The sequence below is a fragment of the Bos taurus genome, chromosome X (genome assembly GCF_002263795.3).
Source record: "Bos taurus isolate L1 Dominette 01449 registration number 42190680 breed Hereford chromosome X, ARS-UCD2.0, whole genome shotgun sequence".
NCBI classification, from domain to species: domain Eukaryota; kingdom Metazoa; phylum Chordata; class Mammalia; order Artiodactyla; family Bovidae; genus Bos; species Bos taurus.
The window spans coordinates 405,015-427,715 of record NC_037357.1 but is presented as its reverse complement, the minus strand read 5'-3'; the positions used below and the strand labels follow the sequence as shown (position 1 = coordinate 427,715).

Here is a 22,701-nt window from a genome sequence, read left to right as displayed (position 1 = left end):
AAGCTCAGAGAGAACCGGTTTTTTTCCCGCTGGAGCGTGGCCTCAGCCACGTTGCTCCACTCAGTCTCCTTTGTGTCCTTTCCCTGGGGCAACGCGGGGTGACGCGGGGCCGGGACCAGCACCCCTTCTGGCCGGAGGGACCCTCCCCATCCTCTAACGTCTGAGCAGCCTGTACCCTGCGTGCAAGGTGGGCCAGTGTTGGCTGCAACCCGGCCGGCCTGGGGGAAGCGGAGACGGGCAGGGGGGTGCCGCGTGGGCCGGGCCGTGGTTTGGCGTTTAGCCTGGGCTGGGTGAGCATGGGCACTGGGATTGTATTGCCGTCTGTGTTCTGTGCCCTCGCCACAGTAGGGAGAGGGTCCAAGTAGAGCCCCTCGGGCCTCCTGGTCGATGGGCCTGGAAGCGGTTCCCAATGGGCAGTGGGCGGGGCGGGCCGGAGGAGTGTGGGAGGCTCGCCAGCTGCTTCTCCCTTCCTTCCCATTTACGTGGCCGCCCTGGAGTCCCCTTCATCGAGTGAGATTGACATGCTGCCCACGGGGACTGGGCATCTCGGGATGCATCCCTAGAGAAGTAACATTTCCTTTCATGAGTTTTTGAACCTTAAAAAAAAAAATCGTTGCTCCATTCTTACGTATCACTGAACCACGTGGAAGAATGTGCTGTGCTTAGTCGCTCAGTCGTGTCCGACTCTTTGCGACCCCATGGACTGTGCCCGCTAGGCTCCTCTTCATGGGATTCTACAGGCAAGAATAGTGGGTTGCCATGTCTTTCTCCAGGGGATCTTCCCAACCCAGGGATCAAACCGGGTCTCCCGCATTGCAGGCAGATTCTTTACCGACTGAGCCACCAGGGAAGGAGGGCAATCGAAATAAAAGGGACAGGGATTTTCATGTAAAGGACTGTGCATTGTTTACAGTGGGATTATAAGCATTTCATGGGTAAAAAGGTTTGGGGGCCACTTGAGACAATTCTAGAGGTGAGGTAATGTCCAGTAATACAGGGGGAACATGGACCTGGATCCCCTCGCTGGTTGCGGATGGTGACGCCCAAATCAGGGGCCAGTTTCTTCCCACCGCGAGTGGGTCTGGATACCCTGTGTCATACGGTACAGGAAGGGCCTCACGGGATTCTATGGGGCATGGGACCCAGACTCTCTTTGCCAGTAGCAAAAGTAAACAAAAACTCAACTCCAAGCCGGATATAGAGTGCACGTGCATTTGTCTGGGTCTGGGACCAAGCCTTCATCAGGCAAAATTCCACATCCTGTCTGCTGGATGTTCACTCCTAACAGGGTGGCCACCTCTTCTCGTTATGACTTTGTGCATGGTGGCGAGGCACTGCACCTCCACCGGGGCAATAGATCCTGGATCCCCAGTAGCGCTGAGACCCCAGGGTCTACACTGGGGGACCTTGCTCTTGCAGGACAGGTGAGGATCCCCTGGTCAGAGGCCCTGGGGCAGTAGTTTCAGCTCCTTGGTATCCTTGGTGGGCCTGCTAGCCCATACTCAACACCACTGCCTGTCCCTTCCATACCTGCTCTAGAGGGGTGCACCGTGGCCAGGTTCTCCCAGAATCCTCTGTGTGCTCCAAACCCTCCCTTCTTCCCATCACAGGCCTTCCCCAGCAGGATCCAGAGGCAGGACCAGGAGTTCAGTTCACTTCAGTCGCTCTTTGAGACCCCATGAACTGTAGCACACCAGGCCTCCCTGTCCATCACCAACTCCTGGAGACTGCCCAAACTTATGTCCATCGAGCTGGTAATGCCATCCAACCATCACATCCTCTGTTGTCCCCTTCTCCTGCCTTCATATTTATCAGCATCAAGGTCTTTTCCAATGAGTCAGTTCTTCGAATCAAGTGGCCAAAGTACTAGAGTTTCAGCTTCAGCATCAGTCCTTCCAATGAATATTCAGGACTCATTTCCTGTAATATTGACCAAAGGACTAGGAGGCCAGGCTCAAAAAGTTTCCACTTGATGACACTCTTGCCTCAGAAATGCTATCCACACTCTGGAGCCTGGCCTCTCCCTCTACCCTTTGCAGGTGAAAAAAGGCCCATGGGGGCCAAGAGTCTTCCAAGCCATCCACTGGAGTGTTGTGGGAAGAGATGTCTCCTCCTCTGCTCTGCAGTAAGAATGCACAGAGAAGGAAAAGCAAAGGAAGCCATCCATCTCTGGGTCCATGTCCATAGAACTCTAAGAGATTCTGAGTTCACATGGCCGGATCCCCATTTCCTGGTGACTGGGATGTGATGTATTCTGTCACTTTGTTATTACTGGTCAGGTTTAGGGCCAGAATTAATCTTGATGATTTACATAAGTAGCGGCTTGTTGAAGACCTATGCTACTTGGAATAAATCCAGGTTCTAGCCAGACATACAAAGGCTGTGTTCCTGTAATATGGATCCTTATGGAATAGGTATAGAGATTATTCCCTACACAACATTCTTACTTAGGTGGCTCCATCAAGTTTTCTAACTTCTTTCTAGCTAGGTGACTGAGAGTGCTGAACAAACCCCAAACTGTCATTTCTCCCTTGTGCCAGGACATTCATCCCTCATGGTAATCAAAAAGTTGAATGTGGGAGAACGTTTGTATATCTGTGGATATAGGGCTAACAGGTTATTTATTTCAGGAACCTCAGGGCCAATAGTTTAGGTAAGCAGAAAGGCTCATCATTGTGTTAAACCACAAGCTTCAGTCCCAGCAAATTACTGTATGGTGTAACTCAATGGTAACAGTGGGTTACATCACAGATGGTTTGCACTACAAAGTCCAAACCATCTGTATGTTTAGGCTTATTTCTTTTAAGAATAGGTAGTGACTGGCTGGATTTTTTTGTTTTTAATGGAACTAGAAAAAGACTGAAGTGTTTTTTGTCTTATCATACTTTTCATGCTGAATTCTTACTGAAGGAAAGTAATTTGCATTGAGGCAAAGGTATTCAACTGTATTTTCTTTGCTTTGCAGGTCGTGGTAAGATAATCAAAGGGCATGATCAACAGCTCATATATTGCCTTGCTGTGGACTCAGAGTGCAAGAACAGACGAAGACCAGACACTGACTTTACATTTTTGATAGGTAGGTAATACAGCCCTCAGTTGCACTTTGATTCTTTGACCCACTTCTGTACAGTAGGCTTCTCTCTCAAGGAACAACTCTCACAGAAATTCCTTGCGTCAGTGTCTGGTACTAGCACGTTCAGGTATACTGAATTGCTACAGTTGTTCACCGTAATGATCAGAAGAGTTCTGCCTGGGGGATGCAAATATCAACAACCTTGATCCAAGAACCTTGAATTCAGTTTAAACTCAAACCCCAGAAAGACCAGTATTTTACTGGAGCCAATTTCACAGCTCTGATAGGTGTGGAATAGTACTCCCAGGTGTACTTTGTGTTTTACTCCTTTGTCTTCTGCAAATATTACTTTCAGAACTGTTTTAATCGAGTGTATACTGGTGCCATGGAGGTGTGTTCTTAATGCTAAGACTGAGCAAAGGAAGCGTTATTTCAGTAACCTGAGACCTCTTAAACCTATCAAACCAGCCTTCCTGCATAAGGGCAAGGATCCCCAGGCAAGAGGCTCTGGGGCAGGAGCTTCAGCACCTTGTTCCTGAACATGGCCACTGCCAACACCACGCCCCCGAGAGCCTGGCAGCCAGGGGCTCCTTGGTGGGGAAGCCAGGCCCCGGAACACCACTACCTGTTGCTCCCACACCTGCTCTGGTGAGGTGGCAGGCCGCCAGGTTCGCCCAGGATCTTCGGAGTGCTGGAAACCCTCACTTCCTCCCGTCACAGGCCTTCCCCTGGCAGGATCCACAGGAAGGGCCTGCATGCCATGCTGAAAACGCTTCCCCTTCATGGAACTGATTTCCCAGAAATGCTATTGCCCTCTCCTGCTGGGCCACTCCCTCCGCCCTATGTTGGTGAAAAAAGGCTCTGGTTGTGCCCAAGCGCCTTTTAAGTGCTGTAACGGGGCGTCACTCTAATGGATTGTTGAAGAAAGAGGTGTCTCCTCCTTAGGGGGCTTCTCCTTGGCAGTAAGGTCATACCTTTGTGGATATCTAAAGCACCCTGTCCATCTGTAGTCCATGTTCATAGCAATCTAGGAGATTCTGAGTCCACATGGCCTGGACCCTACGTTTTCTGGCGATCACTATGTGATATGTTCTGTCAGGTTATTATTGATCAAGTTTGAAGCCAGAATTCCCTTGATGCTGTAATAATTAGGCTTTGGTTGAAGGCCTTTGCCACTTGGAATAAATCCAGGTTGTAACCACACATACAAAGTGTGCACTTGTGTTATATGAATCCTTTTGGAATAGGTGTAGAGATGCTGTAACTATCATCACTATAAATGTCTGCATAGTTTTAGGAAATTTTTAAATATACTATATATTCAATAAGTGCCCATTTTTACCTCCCGAGGTTTCTGACAGTCTTAATTTCAAAGAGGTGTTGGTTATTTTTACGAAAGTACCCCTGTGGAGGTGTGGGTGGAGGACTCTTGGTGGTAGTCGTAGCAAGGTGAAATATGCCCCTGACTTCATGGAAAAAATGACATCAACCCCAAATGTTAATGAAGTTGTTAATCAAGACAAACTCATTCATTGCCAGTAGGGATACAAAATATTCTAACCACTCTATGTAATAAATGAAAACTTAATGTGGTCTATTTTGAAGGGTAGCTATCTCTGAGGAAAAAAGAAAATTTACTAGCACTCAAACAAAGGGAAAGTGGGATGCTCAGGGTTTCGTGCTGGCTCCTTCTGTTGGTGAATTCAAAACATAAGAACAGTAGTAAATGTGAGCAAAAGTGAAAACAAGTTGTTAGGAAAGGGCCAGCCCATAATGAAGGAAATATACTTAGGCAACCTCTGGAAAGAATATTTATCTACCCCATAGTACTCAGCCAATGAGAAACTGGGGAAGGGACTTGTGTGCTAGAAAATAAATTGCTTGTTGTAACTGCCCTGGGTGTGCCTGCCCACCAGACACCTCATCTCGCAAGACCTTCACTAAAGCCTTGCTTCCCACTGCACCTTGTGTCTCCAAGTCCATTCTTTTGGTTTGGGCCAGTGGGCTTTATTTCCCACACTTTGGAAGTTTGGCAATCACACAGAAACATGTACACAAATGTTTATAGTTTTTTTTCATAATTTCCAAACCTTGTAAGCAACCAAGATGTCCTTGAGTCGGTGAATAGATGAACAAATATAGTGTGGAATAAAAGAAAGGAGCTATCAAGCTGCAAACGTACTTGGAAGAATCCTAAATGCACATTACTAAGTGTAAGAAGCCAACCTGGGGGAAAAAAAAAAAAAAAAAAACATTTACTGATAAGGTTCCAACTGTATGACATTCAAGAAAAAGCAAAAACTAGGGACAGTTAAAAGATAAGTGGTTATCAAGGATTCCACAGAGGGATGGAGAGATGAATAGGTGGAACACAGGATTTTTTTTTTTTTTAGGAAAATAAGAGTCTATCTAATGTACTACAATGGTGGACACATATCATTATGTATTTGTCAAAACCCATAGAAGTGTGATACTAATATTGAACCCCAATGTACACTAGAGTTCATTACAAACTAGAGTTGTAACAAATGTGTAACACTGTCAGAAGCTGTTAAGAGGGGAAGCTGGAGTGAGGAGTAGGCAAACAGTCATATTCTCTGTACTTTCCACTCATTTTTCTGTAAACCTAAAACTACTAAAAATGTATTAAATTTTTCATTTCTTAACTGTATAACCTTGAAAAGAGGTTGCACTGTACAAAATACAAACTGGAATCTTTTCACAACCTTAATTGAGCATCCAAAATGAGATGCTCCCCAGAAGCTGAGTGTTGAATGATACACGCTTTATGATGATGAACGGAAACACTTGTATAGAAGGTTACGAGAGTGAAGGTGAGAAGGTAAAATACGGGTGCTAGGTAAGAGACACCCATCTGAATAGGGTTAAGAGTGTGCCACCCAAACCTGCCTCTTTGTGATGTTTTCAGGTGAAGGCCCAACACATGAAAAGCTCCAAAAACAGCACAAGCCTTCCTTCTACAAAGGAGATTTCATTTATAAGGGAAATTTTCATTTGTAAAACGTGTCTCTCCTTTAAAAGGAAGAGGAACTCTTATTTAAGTTTGACTTCTAACACTATGTGGGTGTACAACTATGATGATCTCTATACATATATCTTGCAATGTGATTACCACAATAAGATTAGGTAATATTACCTTACATAGTTAGCTAAGATTTGCTGTTAGCAACTTTCAAGTGTACAAAAAATTCACTGTGCTTTACATTAAATCTACAGCACCTATTAATCCATCTCTTATCAGAAGAAATTTGCATTTTATGACCATTTTCACGTACTTTCCCTGTCCCTAGCAGATCCCACATATAAAGAAGTATATTATTTGTCTTTGACTTATTTCACATAGCATAACACCTTCAAGATTTATCCATGTTGCTGCAAGTAGTAGAATTCCTTCTTTTCTGTGACTGAAGAGTAATTCATTGTGTATGTGTGTGTGTGTGTGTGTACCACATTGTCTTTGCTATTTTGTTGGAGGGGGGCACCACACAACTTGTGGGATCTTAGTTTTCTGACCAAGGATTGAACCTAGGCCCTTGGCAGTGAAAATGCAGAGTCCTAAACACTGGACTATTGGGGAAGTCCCTATATCACATTTTCTTTATCCATTCTCCCCACAGTAGACACCTATGTTGTTTCTGTGTTTTGGCTATTGTAAATAATGCTGCAATGAACATGGGAGTACAGGTATCTGTTCAAGATAATAGTTTCTTTTCTTTCAGATATATATCCAGAAGTGGAATTAGGGGTTACTGATGAAAACTCCCATATTTACTTGAGCAGTACATATGTTAATAAACTTCTATTCGTTTTTCTCTTCATAATTGTCTTTGGCCAGTCAAATTTATAGGGTTCTGGGTGTAGAACCCAGGATTTTTTTCCTCTTTTAAAAGGGACATTGATCTGGTGAATCCTGTCCCAGTTTTAATCACTCCTCTAAATAGGTTCAAACAAGCCAGAATACTTATACTGAACACAGCTTAACTCTAGCTACGTATAGATAATATTTCCATCTTCTTTGCCCTTTCTTGCAAATGTCACCTCAAGTCAGACATTTTAGAAAGCTATGTATATATGCATTGTTTATTTCTACAAATGATATACACTGCTAACTATATTTGTCTTTAGAGTCTGTGAAGTAAAAAGTATTCTTGGCTAAATATTCATTCTCAGAGCATATTTGAACATGAGAAGTCCATTTTGAACCTAAATAAGAAAATTGTTTGAATTCTCCTTTTGTCTAACATTTTCCTAGACTGAAATAAATAAATATAAAATGTTGTAATATATATGTTGTATATAAATGTTGTAATAATATAATACGTTGTTCCACATAAATATAAAATAAACATAAGTCATTAGTACAAAAAAGCAAGAAATGTACATTAAAATGATGTATAACATACCCACATTTATTAAGCAATGTGTGCCAATATAAAGGGCAAAGTTCAACAATGCAAAAGTGCAAATATTTTTGCACCAACCTAATATTACAATTACAAATAATAACCTATTCTTCTTTCATATTACTGAGCCTACCCTGTGTTATAACCAGAATAATAATACAGAACAGGCATTTGACAGAAATAGTTTTCTTCCTACAAAGAAACAACAAATGAGTTTCTGCTGGAACCTTCTCAACAGAAATTTCAATAAGGTATAAACAAAGTTTCTTAACTAGAAGGGGCTATATAACAAAGTACATTTCACATGCAAAGTTTCGTATCGTTCTTCAGAGATCCCAGCATAGAAAGACAGAAGATTTTTCCTTTAGCACCCCAGGGGATAAACAAGATCACCTCAAAATCCTTCCTAGCTCTAGGGTTTCTGAAAATACCATGCTATTTTGATAGATTTAAAAGGTTTCAGGTTACTGAAGTAACCCTGCCTTTGCTCACCCAGTTCAGTTCAGTCGCTCAGTCATGTCCGGCTCTTTGCAACCCCATGAACCCAGCACGCCAGGTATTAGAGTTTCAGCTTCAACATCAGTCCTTCCAATGAACACCCAGGACTGATCTCCTTTAGGATGGACTGGTTGGATCTCCTTGCAGTCCAAGGGACTCTCAAGAGTCTTCTCCAACCCCACAGTTCAAAAGCATCAATTCTTCAGCGCTCAGCTTTCTTTATAGTCCAACTCCCACATCCATACATGACCACTGGAAAAACTATAGCCTTAACTAGATGGACCTTTGTTGACAAAGTAATGTCTCTGCTTTTTATTTTTTTATTATTATTTTTTTTATGCTGTCTAGGTTGGTCATAACTTTCCTTCCAAGGAGTACACGTCTTTTAATTTCATGGCTGCAATCACCATCTTCAGTGATTTTGGAGCCCATAAAAATAAAGTCAGCCACTGTTTCCACTGTTTCCCCATCTATTTGCCATGAAGTGATGGGACCGGGTGCCATGATCTTAGTTTTCTGAATGTTGAGCTTTAAGCCAACTTTTTCACTCTCCTCTTTCACTTTCATCAAGAGGCTCTTTAGTTCTTCACTTTCTGCCATAAGGGTGGTTTCATCTGCATATCTGAGGTTATTACTATTTCTCCTGGCAATTTTGTTTCCAGCCTGTGCTTCTTCCAGCCCAGCGTTTCTCATGATGTACTCTGCATAGAAGTTTAATAAGCAGGGTGACAATATACAGCCTTGACGTACTCCTTTTCCTATTTGGAACCAGTCTGTTGTTCCATGTCCAGTTCTAACTGTTGCTTCCTGACCTGCATATAGGTTTCTCAAGAGGCAGGTCAGGTGGTCTGGTATTCCCATCTCTTTCAGAATTTTCCACAGTTTATTGTGATCCACACAGTCAAAGCCTTTGCTCACTAATAGCATTAATAACGCATTTCCATGGCACCAGTATAAATTCGTTTAAAACACTTAGGAAACTCATCTTTGTAAAAGGGAAAGGAGTAAAACACGAAGTACACATGGGAGTTCTGTTGCATATCTATCAGATGTGTGAAGTTAGATCCAGTAAATTAATGTCCTTTCTGGGCTTGGGTTTTAAACTGAGTTCAGGGGTGTTGGAACTTACAAATAGGTTGATATGTGAATCACACAGGCAGAACTCTTCTCATTACTACAATGAACAACTATAGTAACTAAGTATACCTGAAAGATTGAAGGCAGGAGGAGAAGGGGACAACAGAGGATGAGATGATTGAATAGCATCACAAACACAACGGACAGGAGTTGTTTGAGCAAGCTCTGAGAGAGAGAGAAGGATAGGGAAGCCTGGTGGGCTGCAGTCCATCCGGTCACAAAGAGTTGGACAGGACTGAGCAGAAGTACCAGAACACACTACTATCCAGACACTGACCAGAGGAAATTCGGTGAGAGACCTGCCTTGAGAGAGGAGCCTACTGTACAGAAGGGACAACAGAATCAAAACACAACTGAGGGCTGTATTACATAACCATCAGAAGTGTGAAGTCAGTGTCTGCTCTTCATTTCTGTTTGTACTTTGGGACCACACCAAGGCTAAATGAGCTGTTGATCATGCCCTTTGCTTTTCTGACTGAACCTAAAAAGAAAGAAAATACTGTTGAATACATTTGCCACAGGTGCAAATTAACTTCCCTCCGAAGGAATTCAGCAAGAAAAGCAAGAAATAAAATAATGCACCAGTCTTTTAGTTCCATTAAAAGAAAAATCCAGCCAGTCACTACCTATCCTTAGGAGAAATAAGCCTAAAGGTACTGCAAAGCTATTGTGACGTAGTTACTTCAAAGAATAACCTCTTCCTGCAAGACTCCAGTAGAGCCAACCCTCTTGTAGGGCCTGGTAGGCTCTTGGGCCTCCAAGCGCCTTTTTTGACCCACAAAGGGTGGAGGGAGAGAGAATGCTAGAGATAATGGTAGCATTTCTGGAGCAACAGTGCCATCAAGCGGATGTGTTTTGAACATGGCCTCCCACCCCTGCCTGGGGTCCTGCTGGGAAAGGCCTGTGAGGGGTGGAAAGGAGGTATCAGAACACTCAGAGGATTCTGGGCAAACCTCCCTGTGGGACATGCCTCCAGAACAGGTGTGGAAGGAATAGGTCATCCTGCCTGGGCCCAGGATTGCACACCAAGGAATCTATGACTGTCAAACCACTGGGGGCATGGCCTTGGCAGTCACCATGTTCAAGAACGAGGAGCTGAAGCTCCACTTCCTAGTATTATAAGTCCCCACTTTCTGAGACTACGTGACCTAAGTGATCCACACTTTTCAAGGAGCAAGCTGAGTTACAGAGGCAGAAGGAGCAGGAGGTTGTGTAAAATTTTAACTTTTCCTTTTAACACTACTTAGGAGAAATAAGCCTAAATGCACAGATAGTCTTGACGTTGTACTGCAAAGCTATTGTGATGTAACCCACTGTGACCATTTAGTCACTTCATAGAGTACTTTGCTGGGACTGAGGCTTGTGCTCAAACACTGATGAGCCTTTCTGCTTACCTAACTACTGGCCTTGAGGTTACTAAAATAAATAACCTGTTAGCCCTGCATCCACAGATATAGAAACTTTCTCCCAGTTTACTGAGAACTGAGAACTTCCAAATGTTCAAGCTGGATTTAGAAAAGACCGAGGAACCAGAGATCAAATTGCCAACATCCGCTGGATCATCGAAAAAGCAAGAGAGTTCCAGAAAAGCTTCTACTTTTGTTTTATTGACTACGCCAAGGCCTTTGACTGTGTGGATCACAACAAACTGTGGAAAATTCTTAAAGAGATGGGAATACCAGACCACCTTACCTGCCTCCTGAGAAATCTGTATGCAGATCAAGAAGCAACAGTTAGAACTATACATAGAATACAGACTGGTTCCAAATCAGGAAAGGAGTACATCAAGGCTGTATATTGTCACCCTGCTTATTTAACTTACATGCAGAGTACATCATGTGAAATGCCAGGCTGGATGAAGTATAAGCTGGAGTCAAGATTGCCAGGACAAATATCAGTAACCTCAGATATGCAGATGATACCACCCTTATGGCAGAAAGCGAATAAGAACTAAAGAGCTTCTTGAGGAAAGTGAAAAAAGTTGGCTTAAAACTCAACATTCAGAAAACTAAGGTCATGGCATCCAGTCACATCACGTCATGGCAAATAGATGGGGGAAACAATGGAAACAGTGACAGACTATTTTTTTGGGCTCCAAAATCACTGCAGATGGTGACTGCAGCAATTAAATTAAAAGACGCTTGTTCCTGGGAAGAAAAGCTATGACCAACCTAGACGGCATATTAAAAAGCAGAGACATTACTTTGCCAACAAAGGTCCATCTAGTCAAAGCTATGGTTTTTCCAGTAGTCATGTATGGATGTGGGAGTTGCACTATAAAGAAAGCTAAGTGCCAAATAATTGATGCTTTTGAACTGTGGTATTGGAGAAGACTCTTGAGAGTCCCTTGGACTGCAAGGAGATCCAACCAGTCCATCCTAAAGGAAATCAGTCCTGAATATTCATTGGAAGGACTGATGCTGAACCTGAAACTCCAATACTTTGGCCACCTGATGTGAAGAACAGACTCACTGGAAAAGACCTTGATGCTGGGAAAGCTTGAAGGCAGGAGGAGAAGGGGATGACAGAGAATGAGATGGTTGGATGGCATCACCAATGTGATGGACATGAGTTTAAGCAAGCTCCAGGAGTTGATGATGGACAGCGAAGTCTGGCATGCTGCAGTCCATGGGGTCGCAAAGAGTTGGACGCAACTGAGCAACTGAACTGAACTGATGAGGGATGAGTGCCCTCGCACAAGGGACATGTGATGGTTTGGGGTTTGTTCAGCACTCTCATTCAGTCACCTAGCTAGAAACAAGTTCCAAAACTAGATGGAGTCACTTAAGTAAGAATGCTCTGTAGGGACCAATCTTTACTCATATTCCAAAAGGATCCATTATTACAGGAGCAACACTTTGTGTGCATGGCTGGAACCTGGATTTGTTTGAAGTGGCAAGGGTCTTCAACCAATCCCTAGTAGGTGAATCATCAAGGTACTTCTGGCCATAACCCTGACCAATAATAACAAAGTTGACAATACATCACATCCTGGTTCCCAGGAAAGAGGGGCCTGGCCACATGACTCAGAAAATCCTGGAGTGCTGTGGACATGTAACCAGAGATGGAGGGCTCCTCTGAATGTCCTTTTCAGTATGTTATTACTGCCAAGAAGACCCCAAAGGAGGACACAGCTCTTCTCCCAACACTTCACTGGAGCTAACATAGTTTGGAGGGTTTGGAAGGTTCTTTGGCCACCATGGGCCTTTTTTGATACACAAAGGGTGGAGAGAGAGGCCCAGCTCCAGAGGGTGATTGGCATTTCTGGCACAAGAGTGCCATCAAGCAGAAGCTTTTGGAGCATGGCGTCAGTCCCTTCCTGTGGATCCTACTGAGGAAGACCTGTGAGGAGAGGGAGGGAGGGTTTGGGCCACTCAGAGGATTGTGGGCAAACCTGGCTACCTGGCACTCCACCAGAGCAGGTGTGGGAACAACAGGTAGTGGTGTTCCGGGGCCTCGCTTGCCCACCAAGGAGCCCCTGGCTGCCAGGCCTTCAGGGGCGTGGCCTCGATGGTGGCCATGTTCAGGAACAAGGAGTTGAAGCTCCTGCCCCAGGGCCTCTGGCTAGGGAATCCTTGCCCTTCATGCAAGAAGTCTACTTTGATAGCTTTAAAAGGTCTCAGGTTACTGAAGTAACCTTGCCTTTGCTCAGTGTTGGCATTAACAACACACCTCCATGGCACCAGTATAAACTCCACTAAAACACGTCAGAAAATCATCTTTGTAAAAGGCAAAGGAGTAAAACACAAAACACCTGGGAGTTTTTTGGTTTTTGTTTTTCCCCGTACCTATCAGACGTCTGAAATCTGCACCAGTAAAATACTGGTCTTTTCTCGGCTTTGAGTTTTAACTGAGTTCAGGGCTGTTGGAACTTACGAATAGTTTGATATCTGAACCCACAGGTAGAACTCCTCTGATCATTAATATGAACAACTATAGTGACTAAGTATATCTGAAAACGCAACTAACCAGACACTAACCCAAGGAAATTGGGTGAGACACTTGCCTTGAGAGAGGAGCCTACTCTACAGAAGGAGGAAACAAAGCACAACTGAGGACTGTATGACATACCTGTCAGAACTGTGAGGTCAGTGTCTGCTCTTCGTCTGTGCTTGCTCTCTGGGTCCACACCAATATAATGTACGAGCTGTTGATCACATGCTTTGATTTTATAACCAAACTGGTTCCTGAAAAGGAAAGAAAATACTGTTGAATACCTTTGCCCACTGATGCAGATCAATATCCTTCATGAAACATGAAGAACATGAAAAACATAAGAACCAAAACATAACAACACACCAATCTTCTTGTTTCATTAAAAAAAAAAAAAGATCCAGCCACACTACCTACCCTTAGGAGAAGTAAATGTACAGATGGCCTGGACTTTATACTGTAAAACCATTGTGATGTAACCCACTGTGACCATTTAATCATTTCCTAGAGTACTTTGCTGGGTTTGAGGGTTGTGGTTTAACACAATGAGCCTTTTTGCTTACCTGAAATAGTGGCCCTGAAGTTCCTGAAAGAAATAACCTGTTAGCCCTGCATCCACAGATACACATTCTCCCACTTTTAATTTATTGATTCCCATGAGGGATGAATGTCCTGGTAAAAGGGACAAATGACAGTTTGGGGTTTGTTCAGCACTCTCAGTCACGTAGCTAGAAACAAGTTAGAAAACATGACAGAGCCACTTAAGAGTCTCTGTAGGGACCAATCTCTACACATATTCCAAAAGGATCCATATTACAGGAGCACACCCTTTGTATGCATGGCTAGAACCTGGATTCATTCCAAAAAGCATAGGTCTTCAATGAACCACTAATTATGTAAATCATCAAGGGAATTCTGGCCCTAATCCTGACCAATAATAACAAAGTGACAGACTCCATCACATCCCACTCTCCAAGAAATGGGGATCAGGCCATATGGACTCAGAATCTCCTAGAGTGCTGTGGACATGGACCCAGAGATGGATGGCTTCCTTTGCACATCCTTTTGTTGTAGCCAAATGCTCTGGGAAGCAAAGTCATTCAGAAGGACAATGTGGATAGCAGAGTGCATTTTATCACAATAGCAGGTCTGAGGCAGAGTTTCCTTTTTAGCCAGGGACCCCGACCAATTTTTGTGAAAACCTTATATACCCTAAGTGTACGTGCACAAGTCCACATCCCCAAATTCCTCAGTCCTACTCTGCAAAATGTTAAAGGGAGATATAATCAAGTTACAGTCATGTTTCATAATCAGAAGGGTCAGCTGGTTATATATTGTAGCCTACACCAATGGGTGCCATAAAGATTACAAAGGTGACTGAATACATAGGGGCTTATTACATTCTTTCTGGCGACAGGAAATCTTGGTATGGAATCTGGTGTTTATCAGTTTGGGAGGCCTGTTCAGCTGCACCTATGTTGTCTCCATGGCTATCAGGCACATAGTCCAGAGTTCACCAAGAATGCAAGAGGGAGTTTCCTTCTCAAGATGGAGTCAGTGTGGCCTGTTCCTTTCCTCTTTCACCTTTAGCTATGTTCTTACTCTCAAGGAGCAGCCCCCAAAGGAGGAGACACCTCTTTTCACAAAATTCCTGTGGACCACTTGGAAGACTCTTGGGCCTCCATGGGCCTTTTTTTCACCTGCAAAGTATGGAGGGAGAGGCCATGCTCCAGAGGGTGGATGGCATTTCTGCAGCAACAGTGCCATTGAAGAGGAAAGGTTAAAATTTTACATAACCTCCTACTCCTGCCTCTGTAACTCAGCTTGCTCCTTGCAAAGTCTGGATCACGTAGGTCTCAGAAAGTGGGGACTCACAGTACTAGGAACTGAAGCTTATCTCACTCACCCTTGTCCTGCTGTTTGCAATCACCCAGCCCCTGCAAACCCACAAACCCGCTTAATCATGCCTGTCCATGTATAAGAACTCTGTAACCCCTTTGTTTGGGGCTCGGAGCTTGGAATGTTAACTCCTCTGGGTCCACCGGCATAATAAACCTGAGTTCTCCAACTCTGCAACTGTGGTGCTTGGTTTTTTGAGTACTTGTTTCTGCAACACCATCAAGCGGAAGATTTTTGAGCCTGGCCTCCAGGCCCTGGCTGTGGATCCTGCTGGGGAAGGCCTCTGAGGGGAGCAAGGGGGTGTTTGGAGTGTTCAGAGGATTCTGGGCAAACCTGGCTGCCGGGCACCCCTCCAGAGCAGGTGTGGAAGCAACAGGCAGTGGTGTTCTGGGGCCTGGCTCTCCCATGGAGCCCACGGCTGCTAGACCCTTGGGGGCTTGATCTCAGCAGCTGCCATATTCGGGAACAAGGAGCAGATGCTCCAGCCCAGGGCCTGTGGCCAGGGGATCCTCGACCATCCTGCAGGAGGGAGGTACACCAGTGGGGTCCCTGAGGTCTCAGGGCCACTGGTGACCCAGGAACTGTTGCCCAGGCAGAGGCACTGTGCCTGGCCACCATGGACAAGGCCAAAAGGGGAAGAGGTGGCCACCCTGTCAGGGACAAACATCCAGCAGACAAGATGCGGAATTTTGCCTGATGAAGGCTTGGTCCCAGACCAAGACAAATGCATGTGCACTTTATGTCCGGGTTGGAGTTGAGTTTTTGTGTACATTTGCTTGTGCCAAAGAGTCTGGGTCCCATGCCCCACAGGATCCCGTGAAATCCTTCCTCTGCCTTAAGACACAGGGTATCCAGACCCACTCATGGTGGGATGAAACTGGCCCCAGAGCGGTATGCTGAAGCTGAGTTGGGCGAAACCGTCTGCAGCCAGCGAGGGGATCCAGGACTGTTTTCCTTGGCGTTCTATTTCAGAAATGGAACTGTGCTGCCAGGTGAACCCCTATGCCTCACCCCCACCGCCCCACCGTGGAGGACCCAGGTCCTTTTCTTGGGGAGGACTGCTGTAATTTTTCACGAGGGGTCCATGTTCTGCATGTGCAGACATTGGTCCTGGGCACAGGGGCACAAGGAGACCACCTGTGCCAGCTGACCCATCAGACCCTATAGGTTGGTCAGGGACCAGTCCTAAGGGAGGCTCTGCCCACATAACCTCACCTGACAACATTTCGGGCAATTCAGTAGTGTGAAAGAAGGGGCATGGGGTGGGATTCAGCACCCTTCGAGGAGGGGTGAAAGCGAGGGGGTATGTTTGGAAGAGGTAGTGTTCCTGCATGGAAATTTCCTTCCAGTTGGAAGCCATCCCCCCTCAGCCCTGTCCCTTACCACAAAACCACCCCACCCCCTATCCCTCAGGCAGGTTAGAGCCAAGTAAAGGACAGGCATGAGCCACCCCAGAGCTTGCTCCAGAAGTGGCATTTTGGGTCAGCCAGTGACTAGAAGGCAGAGCCCTGTGCCTGGCAGGATGCACCAGACTCCTGGCCTTGGCAGACAAGCTGGAATAGTGGTCTTGAAAGAGAGGGAAGCAGGAGGCGTTTCTCTCAGTCCAATAGGGGTGAGTTTCAGGCAGCTTCTTCAGACCTCTTCTTCTTGATGTCCTGCCTGGGCTGCGGGTGCAAGCACAGGCTTGAGACCTGGAGAGCCGGAGCTGAATGGAAGGTAGGGCCTGCCCTCCTCTCATCACTGAACTGAGGCTCAGGACCTTTTGAGGAGAAAGCTGAAGCCTGCAAAGACGTGACCCAGGGATCCACTTGGCTGGGCTCTTCTCTGCTCTCTGGGACATGGCTCTGGGAGACCTGGGGACAAGAATGGCCAGAGCCAGAATGCTGGACACCCTGGAAGATGACATTGCACCTGCCAATGAGATTCTTCGGCTTAGGACAAGGGCGCCTTCTGCGGTGCCTCCTGTGTCCGGCGAGTACTGTTCCCTTTGGAGGCTGACTGGGAGCTATCCTTGGGCCTCGGGTTCCTTTGGCACTGGGTAGCCAGGATCCACATGTCATCTGCATTGGACAGAAGGTCACTAGGCCTGCCTCCGCCCCTGATGGCAGTGGAACTCCAGTTGTCCAGGGTGGTCTCTGCCTGGGCCATATAGCGGCCCAGAGAGAGGCTTCTGGGGCTCTGGGCCCACCCAGGCCCATCCTGCTCTGGCTCCCAGGGGAAGGGGCCTGTGGGCCAATGTCTGCAGCCCTGCACTGGGTTCCTTCAGAGCAGCTTCCTCTGGTCCCGCCCAGACATGGTGGCCACCAGGGTCCATGGAGACTGCACTTCCTGTGCCCCACAGGGCAGTCACCCTGGCCGTGCCCCTTGTCCTGGTGGCGTCCCTGGAGCTTCCACGGCCCCACCCAGCCCTGGGGCCTGCTTCTCACACCTCCCTTGCAGAGCTTTGCACTTCCTGGAGGCCACTGTCCCTTGTCCCTTCAATCCCTTAAAACTCCTACACAGGAAGGGACAGTTCAGGGTTCACAGATTTGGTGGACCCGCTGTCCTGTTGATGCCAGCAGTGCACCAGAAATGGCCACCTGCCCTTCCCCTTCCCTCTCCCTAAGATGTTTCCCTCTGCCATTTGCTAAGGAAAAAAAAGAAATGTCAAGCCCTGTCTAACCTGGCCAAAGAGAGATGGCTCAACAGCGTGGCCACTACAGAGGGGGTGCCTCAGTGTCTGTCGCTCCAGTCTGCGGGCCTGGTCTCCATGGGGTCCTTTCAGTCTGCTCTCATCACAAAAGAGCGAAGACTCCCCATGCAGGCACCCAGCAGTGGACCTGCAGCAGTGTCTTTAGCACCTACATCTGCCTAAGACTTCGGGAAACATGCTGAGTGTGGGCAGACAGATCGAGTCACACCTGGCCAGTGGCTGGAGAGCCCCATTCTCATGGGTCACAGAGGGACACAAAGGATGGCAGCCCAGAGGCACTGGATGGGTGTCAACAGTTGATGTCAACTTTCTCTGGTCGGATGATGGATGGGTGGCCACCAAGGACCTGGCTCTTCTCCTACAGGGGCTCAGGGGGATTCAGGTGTGGATGGTGGCACACACGGGTCAGTCCAGAGCGGCACTGGGCATTGCAAAACAGCAGTTTCCACTAGTCCCGCCCAGACACGGTAGCCACCAGGGTCCAATGACTTCACCTCTGGCTATGTGTTATGTGGTAGCACACTTGGTTATTTTCCTGGAGCCTGGAATTTTCCCAATTTCGGCTGCTCTTGGCCTAAACTTCACCAGGCCGGGCCAAGCTTGGACCCTGGGGGTGTGGAGGCAGAGCTGGTCCCTTGTCCTGCCTGGGACTCTGACTTCATTCTGCATAGTTTCTAAAAGAGAGTACAGTGTGCATGGGATGTGAGGATGAGTTCCTCACAATGGCAGCAGTGCACAAAAATGCCATCCTGCCCTTCTCCACCCCACCCCCCAATCCCTAAGACGTGTCCCTTTGCCCTATGCAAGGGGGAGAAAAACCTGTCCAACCCTTGTCCAAATTGACTCCAACGTGGCAGCTTACTGTCTTGGCCACATTTGGGGAGCCTTTCCATATGTCAATGAGTGGAGCCTCATCCCTTTTGGGTCCTCGGCCTGCCTTGCTGACAAGAAAAGCAAAGGATCCTCATCCAGGAAGGTAGCAGTAGATCTGAACCTATCCCCTTTCCGCACCTGTGCCTTTAGCACTGGGGCAGTGCAAGAGACCTCAGGAGACGCACCATGCATGGTCCTACCCCGTTTACTACTGCAGCTGAGGTACTGTCTCTAGAGTCACAGAAATGCCAGCCTGACGGTTGTACACACGGTCCATCCAGACAAGGTAGGTTCATGTCGGAGACAGCAAAGGAACCAGAGTTGCTGCAGGGCCACTCTGTTTACCACTGTTTAACACAGTGCCAGAGATTAAATACAAATTCCTCTAAATGAGTGTCAAAAGCCCCATCCTTAGGTAATGCAAGGTTCTAGCATTTCCTGTTTGAAAATATTTTGTGTTTCCCCCCTCAATCCACCCCTAATCACTAACGTAGAGTCTATGTATCATAAAAGAACAGATAATATTAATGGAAGTCTTTAAAGAAGAAAATCACCAGTATTTGGTAATTTGTTTCAATAGAGAAAATTTTTACCCCTTTTTCTCGGCAATGCAAAGGAAGGGTAATGCAAATATATCAAGGTTATTTTGTTTGGACCTTTTAATGTCTGGGTCTTAGTCTCCAGAGTTTCTTAGCCCATCTTGTGATGTATTGAGTAGGATGTCTCTATGCTTTCATTATACATTTATTGAGATATTCATCCTCTTCTGGAATCACTGGATCAAAGTCTATTATCAATACTTCTTGTCCATAATAATCAACTGAGTGCCTAATTCCTTGTTTCCAACTGATTTCAAGATCCTCCTGTTTGGAAAGACATCTGGGACCTCAAGCAGGTGGTCTGTATGGTGTATTTTTATATGCCCAGGTGTTAACTTTGGTCAAAAAGGCACACCTTGTTTACAGCCTTGGGTAGGAAGTTTATGTGGCTCCAGACTTCTTTAAAATCATTGATTAGAACACGATACTATACCATTCAGTAAAACTGAGAAAGTTAATAAAATTGCTAACAATTAAGTGCCTTATGGATGATTTTTATAAGCCAATTTCATAAATAAATATCCAGCTAGTAACGTTTACAGGGTTCCAAGTGACCAATGACAAAAGAGTATATGCTTATATAATAATAATAATGTAAAAACACAATACGAAAATTTACAGGAGGAAAACTTTAAAATTCCTGTAAGACAGAAAAGTAGACTCAAACAAGAATAAAGATGGACTATATTCTCAAATAAAGACACTTAGGCTCAAGAACATATCGATTCATCAGTAAATCAAGCAATCCATTCGAATCTCAAAGAAAATCTAAAGGCTTTTCAAAACTTAGTTATTTTCCATTGTTCACAGGCAAAATAAGTAGGCAGGGATATCCAAGAGAGTTATGACAATGAATAGCCAGGTTGTGCGAGAACTACTCATACCATACGTGAAAATATATAGTAGAACACAAAGTTCAAGAACAGACCTGAAAACATACCAGAATTGAGTATACAATGAGGCAGCCTCCCAAATCAATGAGGACAGTCAGCTGTGGAACAAAGTGATACCCATTTAGAATAGGCTCATAGTGCCACACCTCTTACAATAAACCAGGATAAGCTGTACAGGGATCTAAGAATTAAACGGACAATACACAGAACCATACAACTATTTGCAGAAATAATGGGCAACATTCCTTTATAGCTGTGGAGCAAGAAAAGCCTATTCTACGTATGACTCAAAAATCCGTTAAAAAAAAAAAAGATAAATGTGAACACATAAAATTTACCATGCTAACAATAACAAAAGCATACTCTAAGTTAGAAAAGCACTGACAAATGGGAAAAAAATTTAACTCACTTCAGTAGTCTTTCTAACATATAGAGAACTAGCTTCTAGATATCCGTTTAGAGACAGTAACAACCAAGAGAAAAAGAATTAATAGTTCACAAAAAAGAGTCACAAAAGGCTCTTAAATATATAAAAATATTCCCCAGCCACATATATGAATATATATTATATAACACATTAATATAAAGGAAATACAAACAAAAACTACACTATGGTATAATTTCATACAAAGTATGAATTCCCAACCAAGACCTACCCTTTCGGATGGGCCTGTATTACCTGACAATCCCTCACCTCTAGAACTATCTCAAGTGGCCCCAAAACCCCTTTACCCATGCAATGCTTATAATCCCACTGTAAACAATGTACAGTCCTTTACATGAAAATCCCTGACCCTTTTATTTCGATTGCCCTCTCTTCCCTAGTGGCTCAGTCGGTAAAGAATCTGCCTGCAATGCGGGAGACCCAGGTTCGATCTCTGGGTTGGGAAGATAACCTGGAGGAGGGCATGACAACCCACTGCAGTATTCTTGCCTGTAGAATCCCCTGGACAGAGGAGCCTAACGGGCACAGTCCATGGGGTCGCAAAGAGTCGGACACGACTGAGCGACTAAGCACAGCACATTCTTCCACGTGGTTCAGTGATACGTAAGAATGGAGCTACATTTTTTTCTTTTTTTTTTAGGTCAAAAAGTCATGAAAGGAAATGTTACTTCTCTAGGGATGCATTCCGAGATGCCCAGTCCCCGTGGGCAGCACGTCAATCTCACTCGATGAAGAGGACTCCAGGGCGGCCACGTAAATGGGAAGGAAGGGAGAAGCAGCTGGCGAGCCTCCCACACTCCTCCGGCCCGCCCCGCCCACTGCCCATTGGGAACCGCTTCCAGGCCCATCGACCAGGAGGCCCGAGGGGCTCTACTTGGACCCTCTCCCTACTGTGGCGAGGGCACAGAACACAGACGGCAATACAATCCCAGTGCCCATGCTCACCCAGCCCAGGCTAAACGCCAAACCACGGCCCGGCCCACGCGGCACCCCCCTGCCCGTCTCCGCTTCCCCCAGGCCGGCCGGGTTGCAGCCAACACTGGCCCACCTTGCACGCAGGGTACAGGCTGCTCAGACGTTAGAGGATGGGGAGGGTCCCTCCGGCCAGAAGGGGTGCCGGTCTGGCCCCGCGTCACCCCGTGTTGCCCCAGGGAAAGGACACGAAGGAGGCTGAGGGGACCAACGTGGCTTATGCCATGCTTCAGCGGGAAGGACCCGGTCCCCTCAGTTCCGCGCCGGAGCCAGCGAGGCTCGACTTCGACCCCCCCGACCCCCACCCCTGCCGTAAAGCGTCGCCTGCGTTGTCCCGCGAATACGACCCCCGCCCCCCGCCCCGTTGTGGGCGTCTCCTCTGGAGGTAGGGCGCTTAAGAGAGAGGGCAAGGGAATCTGGGTTCCTCGCTGTTGGCCCCGCCCAGGGGAGGGCTGAGACAGCCTCTAGCAGGAACCGCGAGTGCAAGAGGTGAGACTGGGGAAGTGCTAGGACACCTTGCGAGAGCCATCTTGTCCCCCTTGTAGGGTCCCTGCCTCCAACAACAGAAGTGAATGAAGGGTAAAACAGAAATGTTACTGTTCTGAAGAAGTAATTCATAGGGCCTGGACTCCATCTTAGGCCTGTTCATGCTGATCATGCTTGGCCACCTTTCCAATGGACTCTGAACTCTGTGTTTAGTGCCTATGAAAACAACGGAAGGATAAGACCCCCTCCAGACAGGGGAACCTTGAAGATCGTATCAGGTTACTCATCGCCTAAGAGAAAACATACACTAATCACCCTTTCTTCCAGACAGGCCATAAACTTTTCCATATCAATCAGAGTGTAACCTCGGGTTTATTGATTATTGGCTAATTGTTTGACTGAGCACGTGAGCACATAGCACGTGAATGATGGGGTTATTGGGATTGTATTTTCCTTGGTTTATGTAAGTCTCAAGGAATTTGGAGTGGTGGGTTCAGACACGTACACATGGGGTATAAAAGAGTTTCACAAATGCTGGTCGGGGTCCTTGGCTAAGAGGAGACCCTGCCTTGGGCGCACTTATGTAATAAACTGCACTCCACTATCTGCATTGTCCTTCTGAGTGAGTTTGTTTCCCCGAATGTGTGGCTACAACAGTTTAACGGTGCCAAAACTATTTAGAGAAAAAAGTTTAAATAAGTACACTTTCAGATGATTTTATAAGTTTGTATCCTTCATCAGTTGCTCAGTCCACAGCAGCATGCTAGGTTTACCGGT

At 46.1% G+C, this 22,701-nt stretch overlaps 1 long non-coding RNA gene across 3 annotated transcripts; it reads left to right on the top strand.

Annotated features, from left to right (window-relative positions):
- Positions 1 to 98: 98 nt before the first annotated feature.
- On the top strand, positions 99 to 15,136 carry LOC100847612 (uncharacterized). Of its 3 annotated transcripts, XR_009493607.1 has the most exons (4): positions 99 to 187; positions 1,611 to 1,754; positions 2,966 to 3,080; positions 13,039 to 15,136. It is a non-coding gene; the product is annotated as an uncharacterized lncRNA (long non-coding RNA). The 3 variants fall into 3 exon arrangements; XR_816617.4 differs by lacking the exon at positions 13,039 to 15,136 and having other exon boundaries at positions 2,966 to 8,256; XR_001495499.3 differs by lacking the exons at positions 1,611 to 1,754; positions 13,039 to 15,136 and having other exon boundaries at positions 2,966 to 8,256.
- The last annotated feature ends 7,565 nt before the right edge of the window (positions 15,137 to 22,701 follow it).